We start from the raw sequence: 11630 nt of genomic DNA, 5'->3' as shown, positions 1-11630 counted from the left end.
TTTACCTGTGACAGATTATGTACTTAGAAAGATTTTTTAACATACCTGGCTGGATCAGGGAACAAGAAACGAAATAAATTAAATAAAAAACCATGGAAGGAAGTGAAAACACTATGTGAACCTACCTTTGCACCCTGCTCCGATGTCCGATGTCTACTGCTCCGATGTCCCCCTTTTCACCCCACCCTGGTGTTCTCCTCATCCCCCCCCCCCCCCGATGTCCCCCTCTTTACCCCCTGATGTCCCCCGCTCCCCCCGACCTTCCCCTCTCTCCCCCCCACCCCCCGGTCTTCCAGTCCAGCACCGGATCTCCCCCCCACCCCGGTCTTCCATTCCAGTGTCGGATGATGTCTCGTGCTCTCTCTCTTTCTCGCCCCCCCCCTCACGTTACAGCTCCTGAGGGCAGCTGGCTGAAGTGAGGACGTTAATCATCATCAATCAACATGTGACTGTGTCGGAAACGGTAAGTTTTGTTCATGCGAGTTTGCCACATGCACCTTCTCGCTGCCCCCCCCGCTGTCAACCCTCCAACATTATAAAATCGAGCCCAAACTGTCTGCAAAGGGATATAGACGGGTTAAGCGAGTGGGCAAACATTTGGCAGATGGAGTATAATGTGGGAAAATGTAAAGTCATCCACTTCGGTAGAAAGAATAAAAAAGCAAAATATTATATAAGTGGAGAAAGACTACAGAGGGATCTGGGTGTCCTCGTACATGAAATCCAAAATGAGAAAGAACTTTTTCACCCAGAGGGTGGTTGGAGTCTGGAACTCACTGCCTGAAAGGGTTGTGGAGGCAGGAACCCTCACAACATTCAAGAAGCATTTGGATGAGCACTTGAAATGCCATAGCATACAAGGCTACGGACCAAATGCTGGAATATGGGATTAGAGTAGACAGGGCTGATGGCCGGCGCGGACACGATGGGCCGAAGGGCCTCTATCCGTGCTGTATAACTCTATGACTCTATGACTCTACTCTATGACTCTAGGTGCAGCAGGTAATCCAGAAGGCAAATGGAATATTGGCCTTTATTTCTAGGGGGATGGAGTATAAAAGCAGGGAAGTCATGCTCCAACTGTACAGGGTGCTGGTGAGACCACACCTGGAGTACAGCGTACAGTTCTGGTGCCTTTATTTAAGGAAGGGCATACTTGCATTGGAGGCAGTTCAGAGAAGGTTCACTAGGTTGATTCTGGGTATGGAACGGTTTTCTTATGAGGAAAGATTGAGCAGGTTGGGCCTATACTCACTGGAGTTTAGAAGAATGAGAGGGGATCTTATTGAAACATGTAAGATTTTGAGGGGGCTTGACAGGATAAATGCTGAGAGGATGTTTCCCCTCATAGGGGAATCTAGAACTAGGGGGCATAGTCTCAGAATAAGGGTCCATCTAAGACAGAAATGAGGAGAAATTTCTTCTCTCAGAGGGTTGTGAACCTTTGGAATTTTTTGCCCCAAAGAGCGGTGGAGGCTGAGTCATTGAATACATTCAAGGCTGAATTAGACACATTTTTGATCAGCAAGGGAGTCAAAGGATATGGGGAACAGGTGGGAAAGTGGAGTTGAGGCCAGAAATCAGATCAGCCATGATTTCACTGAATGGCAGATCAGCTCAAAGGGCCAAATGGCCTACTCCTGCTCCTATTTCTTATGTTTTTATGTTCTAGAGGCGGTGCAACAAAGGTTCACTAGATTGATTCCTGGGATGAGAGGATTATCCTTTAAGGGGAGATTGACTAGAATGGGACTATATTCTCTGGAGTTTATGAGAATAAGAGGTGATCTCATTGAAACATAAAATTCTTAGAGGGCTTGACAGGGTAAATGCTGAGAGGCTGTTTCCCCTGGCCGGAGAGTCTAGAACTAGGGGTCATAGTCTCAAGTTAAGGGTACGGATATTTAGGACCGAGATGAGGAAAAGTTTCTTCACTCAGAGGGTTGTGAATCTTTGGAATTCCCTACCCTAGAGGGCTGTGGATGCTCAGTCGTTGAATATATTCAAGACTGAGATGGATAGATTTTTGGACAATAATGGAATCAAGGGATATGGGGATAGGGCAGGAAAGCAAAGTTGTGGTTGAAGATCAGCCATGATCTTATTGAATGGTGGAGCAGGCTCGAGGGGCCGTATGGCCTACTCCTGCTCCTATTTCTTATGTTCTTATGTTGTAGGCCAGCTCTGCAACTGTGCCCGGGTTTCTGTCACGAGTCATGAGCTAAGTCTGAAAGGGATACACCTGTGACCTGATGGTCTGGTTGGAATTATGGTGGCACAGAGGACTGGTGCAGGATGAATGCATCATGACTGTTGCCGGGAAAATGGGGCGCAGACCTGCATGATGTGATGCTTGTGGTCACAAACAAGCTGGACATTCAGGGTGTAGAATCCCTTTGTATTCAGAAAAATGCCAGGATGGTGATGGGGAGCATGCAAGGCCACTAGGTGCAGTCTATGGCACCTTGCACCCTGGGGAAGCCTGCAGTGCAGGCGAAGTCTAGTGCTCTCTCGTTCTGCTTCTCTCAGTCCATGGTGAAAGATATGTAGGAATTGCTCCTGGCATAGAGAGCCTCAGAGGTCACCCTGATACAATGGTGGATTGCAAACTGGTAGGTGTTGCTGATGTCACCTGCTGCAGCCTGGAAGGAACCAGTTGGTTAAAAATTAAGGCCCATGGTGACCTTGAAAGCCACAAGTAGTGCCAGTTTGAGGCTTGTGTTGAGGCTGCGGCAGGTGACATGGTTCAGTGGTTGTCTCCTTTGTGAAGTGAAGGCGCCTGAGTGAAGTTCAGGTATGAGATGTCCTTCCTGAAGACCCGCTGTGGGTATGGTCCCGTCCACAGTGTCCTGCACCTCACTCTCTTCAACTGCTCCCCCTCTTCTTCCAGCCCCAAAAGCAGCCATACCAGACCACCCATGACTGCAGTGAAATCGTTTTGAAAGCATCTAAAAACAGTGCAGCACCAGCAAAAACTTCTTTTCGGAAGTCAGAATTCAATATAGAGGACAGAATGGAGGCCGGACGGAAAACAACCAGAAGTTAACCTGCAGCCTAAAACGACAAACCAGCAATTAACCTGTATGTAGCCGATGGGCCCTTTAAATATCACTGCTGAAGGGTCCTTTCTGCCTGTTGGAGTCACGAGATACTGAGAGAATTTATCACATGGCGAGTCAAGCACTCTGGCAGCCCAATGTCAGAAAAGAGTCCTACAATGAGCGTAGAACCCTTATTTAAATATTTCAATGAGCATTTTAAATATTTTTGGAGTGCGCCCTTGAAGTCTATGGAGGGGATCAATCCAATATGGGACTGACGCAGCGCATCTCCCACCATATTGGATGATTAAGAGCCCGTTTTATGCCTGTGGCGCTGCGTGAATGAATTTCTAGGCCAACAACTTGTACTTGTGTAGCACTTTTCACACCGCAGAACATTTCAAATGAAAATAATGGACATAGAGCAGAAAGTCAGAATTAGGGGATTGAAGGCACGGTCAAAGAGGGAGATACTCATGGGGGCTATTGAAGGCAGAAAGAGAGGCAGTGATTTTGGAGGAGAATTCCAGAGGGCGTGGGGCAGGATTGAATGATGGGCAGCCTGTTCTGAGCATTAGTGAAAACTGCAATCTGAATGTTAAGGTAAAGCAGCTGACATCGAGCTACCAGGGAAACCAGGGCCCAGCAGACCTCAAGCCAGACTACAAAATACAAGTGCAATTCGTGGCGACCTCATGGTCTGAAGATTGTTTTCTCAAACTCTGAAATAGTGAATAATTACCCCCGTCATGGAAACAGAGACTGGATGCAGAAATGATGGAAAACTAGTTTACAAGTGAGGCCAGGCTCACCTGTGCGATCTTTACTGTATCGCTCCCGTTCCACTCACGTATTGTTTGCTTCTCATTCCACTAATCAACGTTGTTTGTATTTGTGAGTTTGCCTGGTTAGTGCTAATTACAATACACAATCAGTCAATGGACACCCTGTTAATGGGTATGTAAGTCTGTTTAAATTGAATGTTTGTTCAGACATAGATTGATTCCCTAATTGAAATATTTCTGTTTTTTAAGGAACACTTTAGACGAGTGGAATGCTGCTATTTAGACGTGGTCAAGAGCTACTGCAATTGTTTCATTGAAATGGAAATGAAAATTGGGAGAGATGTAAAACGGGCTGTTGATTCACCATCACCTGTTTTGCACTGTTGGTACACAGTCAAAACGACCCCAGAGAGGGTGGTAAAGGAGAATGTGGGCTCATTAAAGACGGAGGCAGATGAGACTATAATGATTGATAAGGAAATGGCAGACTTGTTAAATGAATGATTTTGTATCCGTTTTCACAGTGGAGGTAGAGGACAAAATAACAGGGGAATCTAAAAACAGGTCGAAGGGAGTGGATTTCATGTAAGTTTAAAAAATGGTAATGAATAAAATAATGAGATTTAAGATCGATTAATCTGCACGACCTTGCGGTGTCCATTCCATGGTATTAAAAGAACTAGGTGAGGGAATTGCAGGCGCACTGGTCATGATTTTCCAAAACTCTCTCCGTTCCAAAACTGTGCCTTTGGATTTAAAAAAATTGAAATTGTCACTCCATTATTTAAGAAGGGAGGGAGGGAGAAACCATCTAACTACAGACCTGTCAGTTTAACATCGATTGTGGGGTATTTACTGTAATCTAGCAATAGAGACGGAGGGGGTAATTTTAACCCCCAAGAACTGGCGGGTTGGGAATGGGTGGGCAGTGAAAATAGTACATCTTCGGAGAGAGACCGCATGCCGGCTCCAACGCGCCCAGACGATGCCCGCGTGCAACAGAAACCCGGACGTCCAGCTGATACTTAAAGACAGCGGGCCAATATTTAAAGGGCCGAATTAGGTCGTTGAAACACTCAAGGTGATTAAATTTTTGTGGATTCTGCAACAGAATCGAATTTAACTTCCATTGAACGTGTCTCCCATGGCTTCTGAAAAACGGAGGTGAGCTGCAGCTGAAGCTCATTTGGCCCTTTAAACCTGTGATTGACACATCTCAATAAAAGGTGAGGTATTGCAGCCGGTCACTCAGTTCTCTCAGACAGACTTTTGGCTGGGAGTTCTTTGTGCTTAGAAAGAGATTTCTTTGTTGAGACTGAGAATTCTTGTGTTCACACAAATTTGCCAACATTTTGGAGCCCTCATACTGGCAACGTCAGGATGGGAGGGCGCAATGGATCTATTCCACAGTACATCCGAGGAGGTGGCACATCACCATCCGCGGCAGACAAGCCATGCAGTTCTGGGATCTGCAGGTACACAAGTCAGAGGTGTGTGACAAGGATCTGGAGAAAAGCAGTGAGGGGACCAACAGAAGGGCAAGAGGCACTACTCTCGTGAGAGGGTCTACAGGCAGAGGCTGAGCTTCCTCCACCTCTCTGAGGAGCAGAGCCTACGCAGGCTCAGATTAAGTCGCCAGGTGGTCGCAGAATCTGCAGCCTCCTTCATGCAGAGCTGCTCCCGGATGGGCCCGGTGGCCACACATCGCCTATCGCAGTTAAAGTCACCACTGCCCTCAATTTCTTTGCCTCTGGATCTTTCCAGGGCGCCACCGGTGACATCACCAGGTGTCTCAATCGTCTGCACATAAGTGTGTGTGACAGGTGACAGATGGCTTGTTTGCCAGGGCATCCGACTACGTCAACTTCCCCTGATACGACATGAGCCAGACTGAGAGGGCAGTGGGTTTCAACTCTCTGGCTGGTTTCCCATGAGTGCAAGGGGCAATTGGTTGCACAAACGTAGCAATCTGAGGTCCTCTACATGAGCCTGGACTATTCATCAACTGAAAGGGATATCACTCTACCATTGCACAGCTGGTGTGTGACAACAGCAGGAGGTTTCTGCAGGAGTGTGTCAGATTCCCTGGCAGCTGCCACGATTCCTTCATTTTGCATGAGTCCAACATCTCAGACCTCTTCCACACACAAGACAGACTTAAGAGCTGGCTCTTTGGAGACAAGGGATAACCCCTGCAGACGTGGCTCATGACACCCGTTAGAAACCCCAAAACGAGGCACAGCAGCAGTACAATGACAGTCACATCACCGCCAGGTCTGTCATTGAACAAGCCATAGGAATGCTGCAGATGTGCTTCAGGTGCCTGGATCGATCTGGGGGAGCCCTGCAGTACTCACCGGCAAGGGTGTGCAGAATAATAGTTGTGTGCTGCGTCCTGTACAACAAAGCTCAGCAGAGAGGGGTTACAGGTGGAGGAGCTCGCATGTGCTCATGAAGCATCCTCACCTGCCGGCAAAATTGAAAAAGATGAGGATGAGGAAGAGGACAAGGAGGAAGAAAATGAAGATGGGGGGGCCCATCGCCAGAGCAGCAGCGCATGCTGCTGCCCATGGAGCCAGAGATTCCCTCATCTCCAACCGATTCTCATAATGAGATCTGCAAATTGAAGAATGTGAACTACTCAGGCTGCCTGGAACAAACACCACCACCACCACCAACGCCCCACCCCTCCGACCTCCAATGGCACAAAAAAGTCCTTCAACCACGCATGCACCCAATGGGTAGCATCATGTCTTGACATTCATGATGAAGCACATAAAAGGGTGATTTCCCAAAAGGGACTCAAGAATGGGCGAGACGTGGCAGTGGTGGTGAGAATTATAACATTTAATGTGGCATCATCAAAAAAATAATATAAATTAACAACAGGACATACCATCAAACACCCTTGTGCACCTCTTCCTGGCACTTCTACGTAGTGCATTCCCTGTGGCTTCAGCAGAGGTAGTGGCAGGTTGCTCAGATTCATGCCCTGACTGCTGAGATGCTCTCGGCCTACGACCTCTGGGTTTTGAACCCGTGAGGGTCCTGCCAAAGACTGATCCACCTGCACCTGTGCAGGGGGCAGACTCGTCCATCAGGAGAGGAGGCAGTGCTGCGGGTGCTGGTTGGGGTGGGGGGGACGCAATGGGTGAGAAGCGGGAGCTCTTTGAGTGGTAGTCCCCACTTCCATGTCCCCTTTCGCCATCATCCCTCCACCCCGGCCAGCGCAACATCACTCCCACCACTCTGCTGGACAGCAGCCTGGTGAGCAGATGTGCCGCATTGTAAGACCACGGCTGAAGTATCTGTCTGCCTGTATCTGTCTGGCATCCAGAGTCCGCATGGCTGTTGTCATGGCCTGCATGGACTCATTGGAGAGCCGTGTTTGAAGCTCAATGGAGGTTGCCACTCTCTCCATTGAAGACATTCTCGCTCTTATCTACACCACCAATCCATTAGCAATGGAGTTGGACTCCTCCATCTTCTCTGCTATTGTGGGGAGTGTGTGTGCTATGTTCTCCATTACCTCGCAAAGGTGAAGCTGTACCTCTATCATTCTCAATCTCAACGATGGCTCCCGGGGTTCAGCAACTGTGTTTAGCTTAGCAGAGCTTGGAGAGGAGTACGCCCTCTGACGCGGGCTCTCCACAGCTGCCCCTGGCATTAGTGTCTGCTTGTGCACACTTTTTTTAGTGCTGAATCACCAGGTGACAACCCAACTATCTCGCTAACAGGGCCCACCGAAGTGCCAGTATCTGTGCTGGTGTTTGGATGTATGTCATGTGGAAGTGCACCCTCAGGGGAATTGTGATCTTCGAAGGAATCGCCTCCTTCCATAGCAATTGACTCTTCATCAATCGTGAAGGCTCTGGAAGACAACATAAACCAATATTTAGTATTGATCGGAGAAGTGACAATCTTACTGAGATGTGGAACAGTTCAATCATTAATAACATCAATTCATCATGTGTGTGAAGGGTGTTAAAATTCAGTCACCAGCATTCTGCAGGTTGCCAGTCTCTCCATCTCCGACGGCCAGGCATGCAATCGTCCGACTGATGTCCAAGGCCTTCTCCTCCGCCTCTGTCAATTGGACTATTTGTGGTCCACCTCCAGTTTTACTCCTCTCCCTTGCATTTTGCGCTCTCTTCTCCTACAAGAGGAGAAAGAACAGACCTGTGAGTGACTGAAGGTGACGCCTTCACCTGATGGATGCATTGCTTTGGGTGAGGCTGACAATGAAACAGATGCATCAGAGGGTGACTATCAGGCAGACTCATCATATTACATCAGGATTGGGGTGAGTGGAGTGGTAGGTGCATAAATGGGGAGGTGAAGAAGTGCATAGAAAGTGAAGATAAGTTGATGCTGAAACTTTAGTGGGTGTGAGGAGTGATGTGATGGAGTAGGCTTGCAAACACAGAGTGGAAGAGGGGAGAGGTTCTTTTCACAAGGATGTCGGTGAATCAGCAAATGTACTCACTTTTCCTGACCTGGTTAAGTCAATAAGCTACTTCCTGCACTGAACCCCAGGACCTGGGCACCGTTCTCCTGCTGCTCAGCTCCTCTGCCACCTCCAGCCGAGCCTTTTTAGTGGCAGAAGCAGGTCTCTTCCTCCTGTCAGCGGGGTAGAGTACTTCCGTCCTGCTTCTCACACCAGCCAAGGGAAGCATCGCTGAAACAGGGCGTTGCCTCGGCCCTATGATGCTGCATTTTCGACACTCCTCCTTTCTCCTTCAAAAATCCATTTTTGCACTGGCCCTTTAAATACTCCAGTTCACAGCACGTAATGCGGGTGCGCAGTACGCCCGCTGTGCAGCTTGGAGACGCGAAACCCGGAGGTAAAATTAAGGGCCTTTGATTCTGGGTTTCCCACTGACTTCCCACCGCCATGTTAAAATCATGCCCAGGGGGACTGAGCATTTGGACAAGTATTAGCTGGTCAAAGGCAGTCAGCATGGATTTGTGAAGGATAGGTCATATCTGACTAATCTAGTTGATTTTTTTGAGGAGATCATTATCATGGTGGATAGGGGAGTGTCTATAGATGTTTTCTATATGGACTTCCTGAAAGCATTTGATAAGGTTCCGCACAAGAGATTATTAGCAAAAATGAGAGAGCACGGAATGGGAGGTAACCACGTGACATGAATTGGTTTGGAGGTCGGAGTCAGAGAGTAGAGATAAAGGGAACATTCTTTGGTGGGATGTGACGTGTTTGTTAATTATATACATGTGATTTATATGAATTAGAGTTAATTATATTCAGGTGGTGTGTATCAATTGGGAACTCTCTTGTCCTAGTTTATAAGAGAGCTGATCTAGGGTGTGGTGTGGGTGTAATGCGGAGCTCTATGAATAAAGGCTTGGAAGCAACTGAAGACTAGGCTCTAGTATTTTATTCTTCTCCGCCTGGCTATCCAATTTATAACAGTGTTCCCCAGGGGCTTCAGCTTTTCACCATATATATTAATGACTTTAATGTAGTAAAGAGAGTTGTATATACTTGCTCTCGAGGCAGTACAAAGAAGGTTCACTCAGTTAATCCCGGGGATGAGGGGGTGGACATATGAGGAGAGGTTGAGTAGATTGGGACTCTACTCATTGGAGTTCAGAAGAATGAGAGGCGATCTTATTGAAACATATAAGATTGTGAAGGGGCTTGATCGGGTGGATGCGGTAAGGATGTTCCCAAGGATGGGTGAAACTAGAACTAGGGGGCATAATCTTAGAATAAGGGGCTGCTCCTTCAAAACTGAGATGAGGAGAATCTTCTTCACTCAGAGGGTGGTAGGTCTGTGGAATTTGCTGCCCCAGGAAGCTGTGGAAGCTACATCATTAAATAAATTTAAAACAGAAATAGACAGTTTTCTAGAAGTAAAGGGAATTAGGGGTTACGGGGAGCGGGCAGGAAATTGGACATGAATTTAGATTTGCGGTTAGGATCAGATCAGCCATGATCATATAGAATGGCGGAGCAGGCTCGAGGGGCCGATTGGCCTACTCCTGCTCCTGTTTCTTGTGTTCTTATGTTCTTATATCCAAGTTTGCAGAAGACACTCAGTTAGGAGCACAATGGCCTGGAAGATGTGCTGAGCAGTGAACAAACCTCGCCCGCCGCTCGTTAATTATAAACTCATCCACTAACTCTTCGTGGGCTTCTGGGCACCAACTTGCTTCATTGGGAAGCTGCAAAAAGTGCAGCGGTGGTTCCCGGGCTTTTGTCAGCTGTGAGAACGGGGAAAGGATCTCTCTCTCCTCAATCAATCAGCTTGGAGCATCTTGACAAGCCACACAGTCAGAACCAGGAAGTGAAAGCGACAACAGTGAATTCAAATGTAAATCCGTTAGAGAAAGCAAAATAAAGAGAGGGTAAGATTAAAATACAAAGATAAAAGAGACAAAAGAAACAGTAACAAAAATAAAATTTTAAATTACAAACATTTTTTTTAAATGTCCAACAATAATTAATATCGGGAGGAATTGAGACTCCACATTTTTAAAAGTTAATTTTCAGTGCCAAGGAGGTTGTTTGGCAGTCATTAATATTTACCATGCCGTTAAAAGTTAGTTTAGACCTGATATAACTCAGCATACCTTTTTTCTGGAGCGATGAGTTAGTTTCCAGCTGGGCAGGAGAGCAAGTTCGCACTGGTCCATTAATTCAGCCGGCTAGATCTCTTTACCGCAAAGCTTTTGGAGAAGGAGGGAATCAGGTAGAGCAATTTCCAGATTTCTGCGATTGACTGCGCATGTGCACGCTTCGAAACTTGCTCTTCCATTTTCCCTGAAATAACAGAGAGTGCTGTTCGGCTCTCCATCATTTTATGAGCAATTTCCAGGTCGTTAAGTTGTGTAGATGGGAGCAGGAAGTTACAAAAGAACATGCTCAGACCAAGTGAGTGGGCAAAACTATGGCAAATGAAGTTCAATATGGGAAAGTTTGAGCTCATCCACTTTGGATCTGAGAAAGACAAATTGGAATACTGTCTTAATCATAGAATCATATAACACAAGAGGAGGCCATTCAGCCCATCATGCCTGTACCGGCTCTCAGAAAGAGCTACCAATTAGTCCCATTCTCCTGCTCTTTCCCCATAGCCGTGCAAATTTTTCCTTTTTAAGCATTTTTCCAATTCCCTTTTGAAAGTTACTTTTGAATCTGCTTCCACCACCCTTTCAGGCAGTGCATTCCAGATCATTACAACTCACTGCGTAAAGAAAATTCTCCTCATCTCCTCCCTGACATTTTTGCCAATTATCTTAAATCTGTGTCCTCTTGTCACTGACCCTCCTGCCAGTAGAAACAGTTTCTCCCTGTCTACTCTATCAAAACCCCTCATAATTTTGAACACCTCTATTAAATTTCCTCTTAACCTTCTCTGCTCTAGGGAGAACAATCCCGGGTTCTCTAATCTCTCCACATAACTGAATTCCCTCATCCCTGGTACCATTCTGATAAATCTCCCCTGCAGCCTCTCCAAGGCCTTAACATCCTCTCTAAAGTGTAGTGCCCAGAATTGGATGCAATACTCTAACTGAGGTCTAACCAGTCATTTATAAGGGTTTATCATAACTTCCTTGCTTTTATACTCTATGCCTCTATTTATAAAGCCAAGGATCCCATTTGCGTTTTTAACAGTTTTATCAACTTGTCCTGCCATTTCCAAAGATTTGTGTCGGTAACCCCAGGTCCCTCTGCTCCTGCACCCCCTTTAAAATTTTACCATTTAGTTTATATTGCCTCTCCTCATTTTTCCTTCCAAAATGCATCACCTCACACTTCTGTGCATTGAATTTC

The sequence above is a fragment of the Heptranchias perlo genome, chromosome 4 (assembly GCF_035084215.1).
Source record: "Heptranchias perlo isolate sHepPer1 chromosome 4, sHepPer1.hap1, whole genome shotgun sequence".
NCBI classification, from domain to species: Eukaryota; Metazoa; Chordata; class Chondrichthyes; order Hexanchiformes; family Hexanchidae; genus Heptranchias; species Heptranchias perlo.
This window is presented reverse-complemented; position numbering follows the sequence as displayed.